We start from the raw sequence: 20,000 nt of genomic DNA, 5'->3' as shown, positions 1-20,000 counted from the left end.
GCACACAAGCATGCCTTTAACATCTTCTGCAGTTCTCTTTACTCTTTTTTTTTATGGAAATTTAGTATATTTAAGTTTACGTTACGTTGCGGTTGGTAAAGATCCGTTTTTTTTTTTTTTTCGCCTGATGTAATATTGCGTTTGTCTCAACTAAAGTATCGTTACATTAGTGTCTCTTCTTCCTTGTCCTCCTACTCCTCCTCCTCCTCCTCCTCCTCCTCCTCCTCCTCCTCCTCCTCCTCCTCCTCCTCCTCCTCCTCCTCCTCCTCCTCCTCCTCTTCCTGCTCCTGCTCCCCCTCTAACTTCTATTCTTATTCTTCGCCTCTCGTATATTATTTTATACATTATTTTTTTATATAGTTTTATATATATATATATATATATATATATATATATATATATATATATATATATATATATATATATATATATATATATATATATATATATATATATATATATATATATATATATATATATATATATATATATATATATATATATATATATTGACACATTGATGACAGGGAATCTTTCTTAGAATTAGAACGAACCATAACAAAAAGCACACTTGCAAAACAGTTACTCCCCACTAAGGTCTGTTCCAGCTATGAATTGCCATATGCAACAATTCACGACATTTAAATGGTTAAAGATACTCTTAATGAGGCGCCAGAAGGTTTAAAGATACGATCCGAAGTGTTAGGCATGGAAGGCAGTAATATATAGGCTGGTGTCAGTATTGCACGCATCAAGTCTTAGAGGGGTTTGTGACGAAGAAAGGTTGTGCCAAGAAGCTGTGGGAAAAGTTGAAATTTGGCTAGGTATGATAAATAGCTGGATAAGTGTTAAGTACTGGAGGCATTAATACATAGACTCTATTTTAAGTATTGCATATGTTTTCTGATCATCTTTTATAAATGTATGATAGAGGTTTGTGATTAAGAAAGGTTGTGTCAAGAAGCAGTGGAAAAGTTGAAATTTGTCTATGTATGATGAACAGTTTAAGTGTTAAGTACTGGAGGCATTAATACATAGACTCTAGTTTAAGTATTGATATTTTATTTATTTATTCATTTATTTATTTTTTTTAGATATGTGATAGAGGTTTGTGATTAGAAAGGCTGCGCCAAGAAGCAGTGGAAGTGTCAGATTCAATATAGATAAAACACCAGAAGATTTAAGAATACTTCCCTTAGTGAAAATAATGGGGACAGTAACACATAGAGTCGTGTTATCTAATTTTATTTAATTTTTAATAGAAAGATTTGTGAATAAGAAAACCAGTGTCAAGAAATTCAAATTACCCTACATGAGGCGCCAGAAGGTTTAAGTATAATGTTAATAGACTTAAGTGTTGGAGGCAGTGATAGGAGTACACAATCTGTGGTGTTAGTTTTGCACACGTCAATTATTCCCTTACCAAACAAAGTATAGATTCTCGAGAACAAATCCACACAAACTTCACTCAGCTGCGTATTCTTTTCTGTTGTGCTCCTACATCTCCTCCCGCTCTCCTCCTCCATCTCCTCTTCCTGGTCCTCCTCCTCCTCCTTCGTCTCGTCCTCTCACTGCCTCTCCCTCTCTCCAGGTACAATATATTACCTCCGCACCCTGTCAGGAACTCTCACTCCTTTCTTCCCCCTCTCTCCCCCTCTATTTTTTTTTCCTCTCCCTCCTTGCTCTCCTCCCTCCCTACTTATGTACCTTCCTTCCTATCTATCCGCCCACTGACCTTCCGTTCTCCTCCTCCTCCTCCTCCTGCACCTCCTCCTCCTCTTCCTCCTCCTCCTCCTCCTCCTTTTTCTGTATGTTTGCCTTGTATTATTCGACTTTAGTTGTTGTTCACTCTCCCTAAAAAAAAAAAAAATCTGTGATTTTTACTTCCATTAGTTCAATTTCAGTTAGGTTTTTATTCAGTTTTATATTCTACTCCATTTTTTTTTTTTTTTGGTATATTCAGTGTCATTTTTTAGTTTTTTTTTTATATCAATATTTTCTTAAACTCGATTTTCGCCTGTTTTTTTTTTCATTTTTTGGAAAGCGGAAATTGTTTGTATTGCTGTTTGTTACATTTTTATTTTACTGGACATTGTTTTTTCTTGTTGTTGCTGTTGTTGTTGTTGTTGTTGTTGTTGTTATTGTTGTCTTTCCTGTTTTATTGTATTTATTTGTTTCTTTCCTTCATATTTTAAAGAATCGTCCTTTTCACAGATTTTTTTTTATGGCAAACATTTTATTTATTTTATTTTACCCTTTTTTTTGTGTCCTTATGAAGTGCTTGTATTTTTGTGTGTGTGTGTGTATGGGTGTATCTGTCTGTGTGCATGCGTGTGTTTATGATATCTTGGCTATGTTGTTTCATAGTGACGCAAAAAAATGCATTTTTGTTTTCCGTGTAAAAATGAAAATTCATTCAGCGTTTGTCACTAGCAAGACTCTCTCTCTCTCTCTCTCTCTCTCTCTCTCTCTCTCTCTCTCTCTCTCTCTCTCTCTCTCTCTCTCTCTCTCTCTCTCTCTCTCTCTCTCTCTCTCTCTCTCTCTCTCTCTCTCTCTCTCTCTCTCTCTCTCTCTCTCTCTCTCTCTCTCTCTCTCTTCCTAAAAGTGTGCATGTATACATTCGTAACTGCATCAGTTTGCAAAATGTTTTTGTTTGTATTGATAAAAATCAATTATCGTGTGTGTGTGTGTGTGTGTGTGTGTGTGTGTGTGTGTGTGTGTGTGTGTGTGTGTGTGTGTGTGTGTGTGTGTGTGTGTGTGTGTGTGTGTGTGTGTTTGCATGTTTGCTGATAGTTAGTTGGTGTTGGCACGTAGTTTGTTAGATATTCCTTACCTAACAGTACGTGGCGGAAAGTGTGTTAAGCAAAGGTGGTCTAGGCACTTCTCACCTCACCGTACCCAGCAGAAATCGTTATACTAATAGATAAAGATACTGACTTCGCCACAATCTGTCTTAAGCTGCATGAATATGAGTGTGTTCATTATTAAACAATCTTCATACAACCACTCAGCTACTAGTATAACAGTGCTACATGATAGTCACCGGTCTAGATTGATCGTAATATAAGAACATAAGAAAATATAATATATAATATCAGAGCATAAGAAAATAAAGGAAGCAGACCTACACGTGGCAGTCCTTGTATGAAACATGCCTAACCATTTCCACATATCATCCTATTTAGTATTTTAAACTTCACCAATAACACCACTAATTTCGTTATTGTGTCAATTCCATTTCTCCACCATTCTATTTGGCAAACATTTCCTTCCTATCTATTATCTGACTTCATCAAGCTTAAGCCCAATATTCTTGTCATATCCTAAAATAAAATACAATAATGATGCATCACTTTGCAATCTCTGTCTCCTACATATGTATCCTCATATAAGACTAAGTATAGACCTAACTGTCGAAGCTGTGCCGCTAATCCCATGAAATGAAGGCACAAGAAGAGAATAGTGTGAGTGTCAGTGTGAATGTTGTGTGCTTGTCTTGGCTACCCTTCTTTTTTGGGGAGAGACAACAGTGGTATATGTATGTATGTATGTATCTGTGTATGTATGGAAGTAAAGAAGTTATCACGTTTTTTTGGTATTCTCTTTGTTATTGTGTTATTCTTTGTCTCCCCCGTAATAGTATTCTAATAATCCTTTCACTTTTTCTCCCTTACTTTTTCCCTTACCATATATTTGTCCTGGAGGGGAAAAACAGGGAAACCTTGTAGTAAAGGTCACCAGTCTCTCTCTCTCTCTCTCTCTCTCTCTCTCTCTCTCTCTCTCTCTCTCTCTCTCTCTCTCTCTCTCTCTCTCTCTCTCTCTCTCTCTCTCTCTCTCTCTCTCTCTCTCTCTCTCATAATCGTGTAAGACAGTTGAGGAAGAAAAGTCGTATGACCTTTATGATTATTATTATTATATCTCTTTATTATTAATATTGCTATCATCATCATCATCATAATCATCATCATCATCATCACCATCATCATCATCATCACCATCATCATCATCATCATCATCATCATCATCATCATCATCATCATCATCATCATCATTATTATTATATAACGAGACAAATAATTATTATTTAGATTTTTTTTTACTTTCATTTGCCTTTTCTCAAAATGTTAAAAATAAGATATTGTTTTAACAAACGGTGTTGCCTTCACTTTTTATTTATTAATTTATTCGTTATGTTTTATTTTTTTGCTATTAATTAACTTAATTTCATTTATCTTTATTAATTTGTCTGCTTGTTTGTTCACTTTTGTTTTTTTCCTTGTTTCTTTCTTTCTTCATTCTATATATGTTCATATATTTCTTTTTTTTTTTGCCGTTCTTTCTTCTTTATGTATTAATTTCAATGATGAAGTCTTTTTTTATTTAGGTTTATTTATATATTTGTTTTGTAACCCTGGAAAGGTTAGTTGTGAATTTGCCTCCTGCTTCTCTCCTCCTCCTCCTTTCCCTGCCTCACATTAGCAGAGTCAACGCGTGGAACAGACTCTACGCGTGGCGGTTTGCAGCAAGTAACATTATTATAACCCGGTGGGACTTATTTTTTGTTTCTCTTATTTACTTTAATTGTGTTTATATGCACTCACTGTGTTCTCCTTTTTCCCTCCTCGCTTCCTGTTATCTTCCCTCTTTGTTTTTCTTGTCTTTATTCTATTATCCTTTCTCTTTCTCGTTCTTGTTTTCTCCTCCTTCGTTTAAATGTGTTTGATATATTACATTAATTTACTTTGTTCTCTATTTTTCGTTCGCTTTCTCTTTACATCCTCCTCCTCCTCCTTCTCCTCGTTCTCCTTCTCCTCCTCGTTCTCCTCCTCCTCGTCCTTTTCTTCTTCATACTCCTCCTCTTGCTCCTCCTCCTCGTTCTCGTTCACTATCTCCCCGCCCTACTCCTCCTTCTCCTCTTCCTCCTCCTCCTCCTCCTCCTCTCCTCCTCCTCCTCCTCCTCCTCCTCCTCCTCCTCCTCCTCCTCCTCCTCCTCCTCCTCCTCCTCCTCCTCTCTTTAACCAGTAGATATTTAAAATTATTTACCAAACAATAATGCAAGGATCTAAAACAAGTTACCCCCCCACCTCTCTCTCTCTCTCTCTCTCTCTCTCTCTCTCTCTCTCTCTCTCTCTCTCTCTCTCTCTCTCTCTCTCTCTCTCTCTCTCTCTCTCTCTCTCTCTCTCTCTCTCTCTCTCTCTCTCTCTCCAAATCGCATTATCAACCTCCAAGTATTTAGATCTCTCTCCCCAGGAACAATAGAAGCCGCACAATTTCTTCAGAGCGTACTCCGGAATTCCATAATACTTTCTCAATATTCGTTCTCTGGTCCATATTCTGAAACCTGCTCTCTCACCACGACTATTCTCCATGTCCTGCATTCTGTAACCTTAAGCTCTACCACCACGACTATTTCCAAAGGCTACCAAGATAATTATCCGTGTTTTTCAAGACGGTTTCTGCTGGTTATAATGTAGAAATCTTGTTTGTCACTGGAACGTATTATAAATCCGTATTTTGAAACCTGCTCCCTCTCCACGACTATTTTCAAAGGTCGCAGAGGTAATTGTTCGGGTTTTCAAGACGGTTTTTGTTGTTGATAATGTAGAATTCTTGTTAATCTGACTCTAGAACCATAAAAAAACACCATTATGATTGTGGTGATGGTGGTAAGGTGTTTTGTTGTTTTTGTTGTTTAATCTTTTGTAATATTGTTCCATGTAATCCTACTCGTTCTCCATTTGTCTCCTCCTCTTCTTCCTCCTGCTCCTCCTGCCCTTCACACCCTTGCCGAGAAGAAAATGATGTAACAGTCATTATACTCCTTTATTTCTCCATATGCACTTGTTCCTCTATTACTTCCCTCTGTTCCTCTTTTGCTCCTCCTCCTCCTACTCCTCTTCCCTTTTCCTCTTCTGCACAACCTTCACGAGAACAGAATTATATAACTTACTTCATTTCTTTACTTTTCCCCCTTTATCTCCATTTCTTCCATCTCTACTAGTTTATTTCCTACTACTACTACTACTACTTCTCTCTCTCTCTCTCTCTCTCTCTCTCTCTCTCTCTCTCTCTCTCTCTCTCTCTCTCTCTCTCTCTCTCTCTCTCTCGCTCTCGCTTTCGCCCTCGCCCTCCTGCCCTCTCGCCCTCCTGCCACAGTCTCTAATGACGTTCACTGTACTGGGTGGGGTTACTAAAACAGGTTACCGTGTTATATGCCAACAGCCTCTTTGTACCTTATCTGCCTCGTCCCCTGTGTATCATTCCTGTCTGCTTCTCTCTTACTCTCTGCTGCTATAAGGTCTTTTTTTTCCTTTCCCTTTTTTTTTTTTTACTGTTTTTACCTTTTTTATGTTCCTTTGTGTTACTGTTAGATCTCTATTTTTTTTATTTTGCGTTTTGTTATTGTCTTCCTTATTCCTGTACTTTTTATTATTCTTTTTTCTTTTCATTTTGTCTAGTTTTCTTTTTTTTTTCTCTCTGTCTGTTGTTATTATTAGGTCTCGTGTGTTTTCTCATTCTTTTTTTTTCCTCATGGTTTTCGTTGTAATTTTCCTGCTTATATGTTTCTCTATGCTATTATCAAATATATATATGTATATATATTTTTTTTTCATCATCCTCATCATTCTTTTTTTTTCATTGTCTTTGTTGTTGTTTTCCTGTGCCGTTATCAGGTTTCTTGTCTTTTCTTTACTTTTGTTACTCTTATCGTTTTTTTTTATTATCTACTTTTTAATTTTTTTTATATATATATGCCATTATCAGATTTCTCTTTCCTTTACTTTTCTTGCTCTTTTTTTTCTTTTGGGGGATCATGTTTTATCTTTTTGTTTCTCTGCCATTATCAGATTTCCGGCTTTTTTCTTTACCTTGCTTACCCTCATCCTCTTTCTAATCATGTTTTTCATTAATGTTTTTTTTCTTTTTGTGATTCTTTGCCATTAGGAAATTTCTGTTGATTTCTTTACTTTTCTTACCGTCATCTTTTCTTGCTTTTCTTTCTTTTCCTTCTCATAATGTTCCTTTTTTTCGTTTTTCTGTGCCATTATCAGGTTTCTATTTTTTCTCTACTTTTCTCATTTTTTTTATCCCTCTTCACTGTCATGTTTTTTTTTCTTTTTCATTTCCTTGCTTTTCTTTCCTTTTTTCTTTCCATTATCATTTTTTTTTACTTTTCCATTTCCAAGCTTCGTTCTTCTCTTCTCGTTGTTCGCCTCGTTATCTTTCTTTTTCTTCTTTCTCTTTCTCCCTCTTCTCTCCTCTTTTTTTATGCTGCTCCTCCTTCCTCCTCCTCTTCCTCTTCTGCGTTTTTCTTTACTTCTCCTCCTCCTTCTCCTCCTCCTCCTTATCAGATATTTTCCTTCCGTGTTCTCTATTTTACCTTCTCTTCGCTCTATCCTCCTCCTCCTCCTCCTCCTCCTCCTCCTCCTCCAGATATTTTCCTTTCGTGTTTTCTACTATACCTCTTCCTCGTTTCCTCCTCCTTTTCCTCCTCCTCCTCCTCCTCCTCCTCCTCCTCCTCCTCCTCCTCCTCCTCCTCCTCCTCCTCCTCCTCCTCCTCACCTAATCGCCTTAGAGTCTTTTCTTTGTGTAAAATCTTTTCCCATCATTAAGTGGAATCATATAAGGGTCGCAGCTACACACACACACACACACACACACACACACACACACACACACACACACACACACACACACACACACACACACACACACACACAACACACACACACACACACTATAAGAAATCCACGCTGGTGAGGAGGGTGACGATGTAGAAGGAATATTATTAAGGGTGATGATGGTAGGAGCAGGGAGGATAATGGTGATAGTGAGGAGGGTGACGATGGTAGAAGTAGTGATAAGATTGGTGACAGTAATGATAATGAAAGTAAGAATAGTTTTAGTAGTGGTAGTAGTGGTGGTGGTGTTGATAGCAGTGATGATAAAGGTGGTGAGGATGGTGATGGTGATATAAGGTGATAAAATGTTATGGTTGTGGTGATAGGTGCAGTGGTAGTAAAAGTGGTGATATGGGTGATGATGGTGATGGTAATGGTGACAAAGGTGGTGATGGTGATAGGAGTTGTGGTGATAAGGTAGTGATGATGGTGATGTTCGTAGTGAAAGTGATATTAGTTGTAGTGGTGGTGGTGGTAGTGGTGGTGATAATAATAGTTGTAGTTTTACGAACACTATTACTACTACTGCTATTACTGCTACCGCATTTTAAATATATCACTACTTACACAAAATCAACAACATCAGCAACAACAACAACAGCAGCAACAAATACTACTAATACTACTACTGCTATTGGTGTTCTACTACTACTACTACTACTACTACTACTACTACTACTACTACTACTACTACTACTACTACTACTACTACTACTACCACCACCACCACCACCATCATTGCTATTACTACCACCACGACCATCACCATCAGTTACTTTTCAAAAATACAGATGTACCTTATCTTACCTTATAATTAGTAGCTATCACTCAGATCTTTACGAGAGAAAGCCTTTTAAATTTGGTCTTCTTGTTTTCATCCCTTAATGTCCTTTTAATAAGTTGTTTTAATTCAGCTCAAGTGGCGTGGGTCTTATTAGCGTGCGTTTAAGCGAGCTGGAAATAATTTATCTTCGTTCCCCAATACCGCGTCTCCCTGATCTAAGCTAATTTAATTCCTTACCGTAAATATTGGATTTAAGATAACCAAGTTTCCTTTAATGTGGCCGTGTTTTAGAGATCCGAGGCAAGGATGGAGGAGGAGGCGAGGCAAAGGGGATTGGGAGTGTGTGGTTTGGGTTGTAGGATGCACACACACTCGAACACGTATCGGCGCAGTGAGGTCTGACGAGTTTCACAGTGAACAATCAGGTAGCCTCTACAGGGTTAGTAAGCGTGTCGGTGTGTGGGGTGCCATACAGAACACGTCAGAAACATGCATGGGAGAATCAGTGAACATGGCTAATATTTATTTGTCTGTGCATCGATTTTGCTTCATTTACGAGTGCCGCGCCCTTGATTCTCTAAAAGCACACACAAATACCAACACGAGTAGATTGTTATCGATGGATCCGTATTTGATGTCAGTTTGTTTTGTGCTGAATGTGTAATGATATATTTTTTTTGGGGGGGTGTACATCTATTTACCTACTGTAGATTTTTTTTTTTTTTGCTTAATGTTAGTAGTGTTTTATAGAACATGGTCACGGGTTGAGGCCAGGCAGAGGGGATTGAGAGTATATGTTTTAGTTTAGGGGATTTACTTCTCTTTAACTATAGTACATTTTTTGCTTAGTGTTTATAGCGTGGTTAAGTGCTATTTAGTTCCTTCATTCAATTTCCTTCCTTTCATTGTCTTTCCCTTCCCTTTCCAAAGAGATTACCTCTAGTTTGGTGAACGTCCATCTGTTTATCTACTTTACATGTCTTTGTTTAGTGTTTACAGTGTGGTTAAGGATTATAGAGTCTGTTCTTCTAGTTCCCTTTCCTTTCCCCTCCTGTAGATAAAATATTACGCGTCTTTCCTTTGGTCAATGTTTATTTCGTTACGTGCTGTACACATGTGGATTTGGATTATTTAGTGTGTATCTCCCGTTCCCTTCCTTCCGTAAGTAGAAGATTGTGTAAGATTGCGTAGCTTTCCTTTGGTGAATGTTAATCTGTGTACGTGCGGTACATGTGTTTGTTTAGTGTTCACAGTATGAATAAAAAGTGTTTAGTTTGTCCCTCCCATTCCCTTCTCCAGAAAATTTAAGGTTGTGTACCTTTTGTTTAGTAAACGTTCTTTTCTTTACATTCAGGTCGTTGTGTGGTTAAGTGAGATGTAGTTCATCCCTCCCTCCCGCCTCCTTTTTTTTCTAAAAAAAAAAAAAAAAAGTCGTGTAGTCAGTGATGTTTTCTTTTTTTTATTCGTTATTGTATGGTTAAGTTACATATAGGTTATCCCTCCCACTTCCACTCTCTTGAATAAAAAAAAATATATGTTCCTTTTGTTTGGTAAACGTTCTTCTGGCTATGTACAGGTTGTTGTGTGGCTAAGTAATATGTATGCAGCTTCTCCCTTCCAAACTTGTCTCTCTTGAATGGAAAAAAAAAAATAAATATATATATATATATATATATATATATATATATATATATATATATATATATATATATATATATATATATATATATATATATATATATATATATATATATATCATTTTGCTTGGTCAATATTCTGTTTATCTACCGATTATTATTTGAATAAGCTTGCCACTCTCCCTTCCCTTCTCTTGCTTAAGTAGAAAATATATGTTTTTTATTGGTGAATGATCATCTCTTTATGTACAAGTTGTGTGGATGGTTAATATATACGTTGCTTGCCAGTCATCTCACTCTTTCCCTGCTTAAGTAATACAAAAAATAAGATATAAAATTTGTTGTGTTCATCTCCTTATGTACAGGTTATTGCGTGGATTATTACTGTATGTACATTGCTTCCAACTCACTCTTCCCTTCCCCTTTCAAGAAAAAGTCAGTCCAAAAGTTACAGTATTAAGAACATTGACTCTGCATGTTCTCTTGTTTATGTAAAAAAAAAATATACACTTTTTTTTTATTGGTGAGTATTCACCTTTCGGTATAAATTGTTGTGTGGATGATTACTGTATACGCTGCTTCCCACTCACTCTTCCTTTCCCTTTTCAAATTAAAAAGATATGTAATTTTTGTTGTTGTTGTTGTTGTTGTTGTTGTTGTTGTTGTGTTTATCTCCTTACATATAAATTGCTGTGTAGATATTTACATGTTGCTTGGCGCTAAAGCTTCCCTCCCCCTTCACGTACAAAAGTCTGATTTCAGTATAAAGCACACTAACACTACATGGTTCCTATTTATCTGATCAAATCAAAGCTATACTCCCAATTTCATCAAAAGAAAAAAATCTAAACACACATTCATTTCAACATAAATTATTTCAGCAAATATGAAAGTGTTAGTACTCTCTGCACGAGAAAACAGTAACAACAGCCTTACTTATAAAGTATGCAGATGCAAACCTTCAGATGCGAGTAGCTTATGGTTCCATCTTCATCCCAGGAAAGGACAGTCTAGATACACTTTCGCTTAAATGAAGATTAAGTGTTACAGCGAATATGGAAGTGTTAGTATGCTCTCGCCCGAGTAAAGAAAGTGTAGGTGTACCCTCACTTATGAAAAAAGCAGGATGTAAATCATCACATGCAAGGAAGTTATATTTCCAGCTTCATTCGATTTTTTTTTTCAATAGTCTAGACATACCACGTAAATAAAGATAAAATATTAAAGCAAATGAGGAAACGTAGGTGTTCCCTCACTTATTAAAAAAAAAATGTACGATGTACACTTCCGTTTGAGAAGAATAGAAAGCATACACACACACGCGAGAAAAAAATATAACATCAGATAATCAAAATAAATCAGACAAACTCCGCCATCAAGCAGAGAAGTGAAGACACTACACACATTAGTGGAGAAGGTAAATTTTAGGTACAGTCTCACTTGACTAAATAAAATTGATGCACGTTAATCTAAATAGAGTGAGTTATAGAGAGGAACATTACCTTAGTACTGGACGAATGTAAATGCACCCTCCCCATTAATAAATATTGAAAAAAAAAAGTTACGGTGTATATTAATTGCAGCATAAAAGTATTGATACATCTCTATTTCTACTTATATAATGATAATGATAATAATAATAATAATAATAATAATAATAATAATAATAATATTAATAGTAATAATAATAATAATAATAATTGATAATAATAATGTGTCAATATACAAAAAAGGAAAAAAAAAATTAATATTTCTGCCCGTCATCACTTGAAGTACATCCTAATAACAGCAAAAAAAAAAAAAAGAAAAGAAAAAGAAGTAAAAAGAGTATCGATACATCCATACCTGTATATAACAACAATAACAAAAACAGCAATAAGAATAGTGACAGCAACACTAACAGTAACATCTCAGCACACTGTCCCTTAAGCTGAGACAAGTGTACATGTAGAGGCACACACACTCCCTCTCTCCTTCATGACACACACTCGCTTGGGCACAAATAAGTGTAATCATAACACACTTGGGCCCAAAGACAGAGTAGGAACAGCTCTTCTTGGCGACCCGGCGTGTGTTTTCCTTAGATGGAGTGTGTGTGTGTGTGTGTGTGTGTGTGTGTGTGTGTGTGTGTGTGTGTGTGTGTGTATTGTTTTAATGTGTAAGGTATAAAAGCGATTTGTTGGACAATGCTAATTATTGGAATTCTGAAATATATATCTATTGTATTTGTGTGTGTGCGTGTGTGTGTGTGTGTGTGTGTGTGTGTGTGTGTGTGTGTGTGTGTGTGTGTGTGAATTGAATTGAATTGAATTTGTCTGTACGTATCTATCTACGTATCTATCTATGTACGTATTTATCTTGTGTTGTGTGTGTGTGAACTGAATTGAGTTAGTGTAAATTTATCTGTTTATCTACATCTACGTGCCTATTTCGTGTGTGTGTGTGTGTGTGTGTGTGTGTGTGTCCGAGTGTTGTGTGTGTGTGTCCGAGTGTCCCGCGGAGGAAATATTTTAGTCGCGGAATGACACGTTTCCTGTGTAGCGTTCATGCGTGTCACTCATAAATCCGGCTTATGTTTCCCAGACCCGCACACCCGCCGGCCGCTCCAAGTCTCACTGAACACGGCTAATTACAGGTGTTGTAGCATTTTTTCCCTCTATATCTCTCACCTGGAGGAAATAAGCACTCACTTCTTGCCTTGACGAGGAGGGAAAAAAGAGGGTAAAAAGGGAAAGGAGCGTAGGGTAAAGGAAGGGGGAAAAAAAAACTAATAACACGGTATGAACGTCTAGGTTTTTCACACGCCGCGTTTCACTATGGTTCACTACAAGAGTCCGCGGCGCACGTCCTCTCGGCACGATGTCTGAGCGAGCACTGAGCTTGAGTCGCGCTGCCTGCCTGGTCTGGCCTAGCTGAAAGGGACAGGTGGTGGTGGTGGTGGTGGTAGAGGTAGAGGTGGCGGTAGCGGCAGCGGCGTGTGAGTGTCAGAGTAGTTAGTTGAGTGGATGGCGCTGTATGAGTGAGTGAATTGGGTCTTTATTCTGTGTGCCAACTGCCTTGTACATACTCGCCCCTCGCTCCTTCACCACACTCCACCACACTGCTCCATATCACACCTCCACCACACTCCGCGCACTGGGCTGCCTTGTACACACATCACACTCATCTATTACACAACGGTCCTCCACCACACAGTGCTCCATCACACTCCTCTACCACATACCAACACACACCACCAGCAGCATACCATCACCACACACCACCGCCACCACCACACACCATCACCACACACTTCCACACACCTCTACCACATACCACACTGCCACACTCAGCTATACTCTGCCATACACCACACAAGCTTAATACAAATATTACTACTACTGCTACTGTTACTACTACTGCTACCACACACACACACACACACACACACACACACACACACACACACACACACACACACACACACACACACACACACACACACACACACACACACACACTAAGTACCACAATACATCGCACACAACACTCGCAGTAACACCCAATTTCTCTCTCTCTCTCTCTCTCTCTCTCTCTCTCTCTCTCTCTCTCTCTCTCTCTCTCTCTCTCTCTCTCTCTCTCTCTCTCTCTCTCTCTCTCTCTCTCTCTCTCTCTCTCTCTCTCCTTCCCTTCCCTTCCCTTCCCTCCATCCCCTCTATATATCCACTTACTTTCAACCCTCCATCCCTCTTTTTCCTTCCCTTCCTCCCTGCCCCCCACTTCCTTCCTTCCTTCCTTCCTTCCTTCCTTCGTTCACACAAATGCCCCTGAAAATTTGAGCATAGAGAAGCATTAGGGGACACGCTCCCTCAAGCATACCGAAAGAGAGTTAGTTTTAAGACCCAAACTATTTATCACGTGTGTTTCAGTGCCTTTGCTTCTACTTGTTCTTCCTTTGTGTTCATTTGTGTTATGGTAGGGTGTAGGATGAAGGACGGTGTATGTAGGTGTGTGCACGTGTGTTTTGTTCCCAGTTATAGGCATGGGAAGAGAGAGGAGGGGGAGGGAGAGAGCAGGGAGAGGGAAATACTCGTAGGAAGGTGAGGGAGGGAGGAGGGTGATAGAGAGGGAGATAGAGAGATGAAGGGTGAATAGAGGGAGAGAGGGTAGATAAAAAATTGTGTGCGCGTGAGAGAGAGAGAGAGAGAGAGAGAGAGAGAGAGAGAGAGAGAGAGAGAGAGAGAGAGAGAGAGAGAGAGAGAGAGAGAGAATTGGTTATAAGATAAAAAAGAATATTGGATAGGAGGAAAGGATGAAGAGAGGGAGAGATGAGAATTAAACGAATGAAGGGGAGAGATGGATAGAGGGAGACAGACAGACAAAAAAACAATTCAAACAAATATAAACCTACAGACACACACAGACGTGCAATGAAACAAACAAACAAACATACTTAGACAGGTTGACGGACAGACAAAGAATCACAAACAGACAGACAGGTACAGACAAAAAAAAAAGAAACCTACATACACAGACATGCAGTCAATCATACAAACAAACAGACAGTCAGAGAGAGAGAGAGAGAGAGAGAGAGAGAGAGAGAGAGAGAGAGCAAGCTTTCATGTATTAGAGTAATTGAATAAAATCAGAGTGATATATCAAGTGTTCGTGTTGGAATCCAAATACAAACCAAACTTCTGTATTTACGTTTTTTTTTTTCCCACCATCCAGTGTAATGCAACATTCATATAAATTATCTGTGTGGATTTACAAATGTGCTGATCCGTAGAAACGCACAATTTGGGATGACGTCTCGTAAATACTCATTGCTTTTGTCTTGAAGTGTTATATTAGATGAAGCTGTTTTCCCTCTTTCAGTTGTCATACGTAGAACAAACGTAGTAATAGGTTAAATGTGTGAATTGTTGTTGTTGTTTTTGTTTTTGTTCTTGTTCTTGTTCTAGTTCTTCTCCTCACGTCTTCACTCACTTGTCAGGCAAACCTCTCAATTTTCTCGCATTTGTCAAATAACTCTGCTACTAACGAAATAAATCCATTAACACACAACATTATTAGTCTTTTGGTTCATAGAAACTTACACCGTCTCTTCATTATGCGTGCTTTGCATTTTATCTACTTATTTTGTCGCTCAACGGTTGCATAAAGTTCGTATTATCATAATGCACGATTACGTAACATTTAAGTCTGCAGGTCCATATAAGATTATAACTGCTCACAACTGCTCGTATTTTGAGTCTAAAACGCCTCCCTGAATCTCCTCTTCCCGTCCTTCCATACAACACTCGTATCAAGGAATTAGATGCTTGAATAAATAACATTTAAATATGCAAGTCCTTAGAAAATTATAACTACGCCTTGTCTAGAGTCTAAACTCCTCCCCAAACCTCCTCTTCCTTTCCTAATTCTACACTCGTATGAAGGAACTGTATCCATGAATAAATAACATTTAAATCTGCAAGTCATTAGAAAATTAAAACTACACCTTATCTAGAGTCTAAACTCCTCGCTAAATATCCTCTTCCTCTCCTAATACCACACTCAAATAAAGGAATTAAACGCACGAATACGTAGCATTACTCCTGTAAGTCCCCTGATCCATAGAAGCTCACATCTGTTCCCACTTTACGTCTTGACTCATCCTCAGGCGACGCTCGTTTTCTTCCCGCTCGGCTGCCTGTCCCGTCCTCGTCCTCATCTCTATGCCTCATCTTACTCAAAGCACTCTATTGTGCCCCATGAATATGAATGGTATGGTAATCTGAGCCCTAACTTCTGTAATCTTTTAGACACCAAGTACAAGGGGTTCTGCAGCGCCACTTTTACGCTAACTTTCACAGCTGTATAACGACGCCTCCCTGCTTCCCTCAGGAGACTCGGCGTGGATGGCTGGCGGACGCTCTGTCAGTCTGTTCGGCGCCGTAGTACCCTCTCTACCTGTTTCTCTTTGTCAATAAAAGTGATCGTGCAGGACTTTATGTATACAGTTATCTGTGTATCGCAGCTTTTGGTCTCTTGTACGGCTTTTTCTTAGGAGACGTAACTTTGTTTTTTTTTTTTACCTGGCTTGTATTTGTCAATGTGTGAGGAGTGAGAGGAAATAATAGTGAATCTAGATTATTTCCCCTAACGTAACTGAAATAACAAATAATTTAATTCCACTTACTTTGTTATTTTAATTTTTTTTCAGTTTCAATGTATCACATCCGCGGTGCATTAATACATACAATAGAAACATTTACGCTCACATATTATACAGAAAATGTTGCAATTGCACGACAAAAGAAAAAAAAACAATATATTTGAAAGTACCATAGCATATTTATTAAAAGAACAATCCAATTGCATGAAAAAAACATATATTTCACGAAAGTACTAAAGCTTATGTAATTTGGCACCATTTATCTTTGTACATCACGAAATGCATACATGAATACGTCACTGACAGATTATTTAGATTATTGCACGCACACGCACACGCACACACACACACACACACACACACACACACACACACACACACACACACACACACACACACACACACAAGACTGATGGATGATACACCATATATATTGGAACGGAAAAAGAGTCCCTATGTATCATAATAGCGGCGTGTGTCACGGATGTCTGCTTTAAAACGTATTAAATAAATGAAGTAATTCCTATGAACACAGGCCGCCCGCATGCTGAGTATAGGTGTGTTAGCAGCAGCACCATCTGTTTGTATGGCTGAGGAACGCATTAATTTAGCGGTACAAGCGTTCAGGTGTGTTGTTGTATTCACGCCTTTCAGGACTCTCTCTTTCTTCTCTCTTGTTTTTGCTGCTGTTGCTCTATCCTCTTTTTTTTTTTGTGTATTACTATCCTCTTTGCTTCCTCTTTAATACTACCCAGGTCTTCTTCATCCTCTTCCTCACTCTCCTCCTCTTCATTCTTTTCTATTTAGATTTCAAAGGTAAGGAGTGTAATATGACCTGACTGACAATGCGATTAGTAGTTCAGGAGATTAATAGAATTTAACTTAATGAGGAACCAAAACAGTCCTTCGTTATATTAGATAAGAAAATGTAGCATAAGTTATTTTTTTACTGGTAAATTTTATCATAATTGACTTACTGAATACTGGATACATTATGTTATAAGAATTAGAAGAATGAACACACATCTTAATAAAGTTTGTCAGGTATTGTATAAGAAATTTAGCATATATATTTATGTCCATAGTTTTGTCATCATTAACTTACATGTTCAAGATTTTTTATAAGAATTAGGAAAATGAAAAAAAAATATATATACATATAGAAATTTACGAGATATAAAAACATGGACCATCTTTCCATAAATTTCACTTATTGAATACGAAATATACATAAAGTTCAGGATTTTTTTTTGTAAGAACTAGATAATTGTAAACATATAGGCATAAACGTTTAGTCAATATAATTTAAGGATATTTCAAAATTAATGAAATGTAAAAATCGTGCTCGGTGATGATGGCTTAATAGATTGAAAAAAAAAAAAAATGGGAATAAAATAAGGAAAATAAAAAGTATTCAGAGATGTTTATTGGTGGACTGCCATGAAAAACAGTCATAAAATTTCAGTCAGTGTAATGTAAGGATATTTTAGTGTTCCGTGATGCCTTCGTAGATAAAAAAAAAAAAGAGGAAAAAAAAGAAGGAAAAAGAAAGGGGAGTATTTAGCGATGTTTTTTGACTGCCATCACCGTTATCACGATTACGCTCATTTTTATCACCATCCTTACTCACCATGGTTACCGCCGCCACACTGCCCCCTGGCCCCCCGGCACACTCAGACCTTCCCTCGCTCCCGGCCACACTTCCTCCCTCCCCCCGCCACCCTCGCCGCCAGCATGAGGGACGGTGACACACACACACACACACACACACACACACACACACACACACACACACACACACACACACACACACAGTCAACAGGCGCAGGGATTCACCAAAAAGAGAAATACTCATAAAGAATAGATACAAATAGACTGACAAACAGACAGACATGCAGACCAACAAGTAGGAAGAGAAAATTTATACTAAAACATAAAGGAAAGTAGTTTTTTTTTATTTTTTCGAGGAGAAGACAACACAGATAGACGGAAAGATAGATAGACTTACATATACACAGACAGATAGACCAGCAGGTAAAAGTATACACTTGTAGATATCTAGAAAATTTACAAAAAATAAATAAATAACACACAGGAAAAAGAGGCACGAAGAGAATAAACTTAAACAGACAGACAGATAGACTTGTAAAATGATAATTACAGATACATGAAATATATGTACAAAAATTTAAGAAAAGGCAAAAACACAACCAAAAGACAAACAGACACACACAGATAAACATACACAGATGATACACACCTACACTTGTCTATCCGCCTGTGTGTGTGTATATCTGCCTGTCTGTCTGTCAGTATATGTTTAATAACGTATTAATGGCGCGTGTTATGTAAAAAATGCATGCATGAATAAATAAAGAGGAAAAAAGTGGTGGAACTGAGAGGGGGTCTTATAAATTTAAACAGATTGAAAACTTAAAAAAAGCGAAAAAAAAAAGAACTCCATTACTGACATGAAATTATTAAAATCGAACCGTCATCAGTAAATAACAAAAATAAACGAATAAATAAATAAATAAATACAAATGTAAGAGAAAGAGTAAAGGAGAAGAAAAATAGAGAAAATAAATGATGATAGGCAATTTTTTCACTTAAATTTGCTAGAGGAAAAAAATCGTGTACATTATTTTTAGGTGTGTGTGTGTGTGTGTGTGTGTGTGTGTGTGTGTGTGTGTGTGTGTGTGTGTGTGTGTGTGTGTGTGTGTGTGTGATTTAAAGGAAATTTGCCCCTATAAACAGCGGTCACAGCAGGAGAGAGAGAGAGAGAGAGAGAGAGAGAGAGAGAGAGAGAGAGAGAGAGAGAGAGAGAGAGAGAGAGAGAGAGAGAGAGAGAGAGAGGTGATGTAAGATAAAGAAGAAGGGAAGGTGAAAGTGAGGAAAGGCAAACGAAAGAGATGGAAAGAAGAAAGGAAAGAATAATTGGAGAGATGGAAGATAAAGGAGAGGAAGGAAAGTGCAGAAAAAAAGGAGAAAAGACTGGAGTAGGAAGCAGGAGAAGAAGAAAAAAGGAACAGAGGAGAGGAAAGATTGGGATGACACGTAGAAGAAAGAGAAGGTAGGAAGGAAGGAAAGACGGAGATGAAATAAAGAGGAAAAATTATGAAAAAAAACAGAAGGAAGAGAGGGAAAGAGGAGATATTGGAATGGAAAGGAGGAAAAGAAAAATAAGGTGAATGAAAGAAAAGAGGAAAAGAAGGAAAAAGGGATGTAAGAGAAAGAAGGAAAGAAAAAAGTGTAAGAGGGAAGGAACGAAGGATATAAAAAGCAAAATAAAGGAAAAGAAGGGAAAAAGGATGATATGAAAATGAGATAAAGGGTAGAAAGAGGCAGGTGAAAGAAAGAGAAAGAATGAAGTAAGATGGAGGAGACAGAAGGAAGGAAGAAGGAAGAGAGTGAATGGAAAAGTGTGAAAAGTGAAAGGGTTGAAAGGGAAGATGGAAGAGATGGAACGAAAAAAAAGAAAAGGAAGAGAGAAATTGTGGAAAAGATCAAAGAAAAGAGGAAAGGAAGAGAGTAAAGGAAGTGAGAGGAGAAGAGAGGAACCACTTCTTGTAACTTGTACGAAAAAAAAAAAAAATCATTCGCTCCAACTTAATGGTAATGACGCATGCATAGTTGTCCCCCCTCCTCCTCCTCCTCCTCCTCCTCCTCCTCCTCCTCCTCCTCCTCCTCCTCCTCCTCCTCCTCCTCCTCCTCCTCCTCCTCCTGGTCTCTGGTCTTCATTTTATTTTTCCCTCATC

The 20,000-nt window shown here is 37.9% G+C and overlaps 1 long non-coding RNA gene across 1 annotated transcript in view; it reads right to left on the bottom strand.

Moving 5' to 3' along the window:
* LOC135113236 (uncharacterized) overlaps positions 1–12,979 on the bottom strand; it is a 50,138-nt gene extending 37,159 nt beyond the window's left edge. Inside the window, exon 1 of the long non-coding RNA XR_010274766.1 lies at positions 12,794–12,979. This is a non-coding gene — a long non-coding RNA (uncharacterized LOC135113236). The remainder of the gene's footprint in view (positions 1–12,793) is intronic.
* Between the last annotated feature and the right edge of the window lie 7,021 nt (positions 12,980–20,000).

The sequence above is a fragment of the Scylla paramamosain genome, chromosome 25 (assembly GCF_035594125.1).
Source record: "Scylla paramamosain isolate STU-SP2022 chromosome 25, ASM3559412v1, whole genome shotgun sequence".
Lineage (NCBI taxonomy): Eukaryota > Metazoa > Arthropoda > Malacostraca > Decapoda > Portunidae > Scylla > Scylla paramamosain.
The sequence above is the reverse complement of the archived record's forward strand: the minus strand, read 5'-3'. Positions and strand labels throughout refer to the sequence as shown.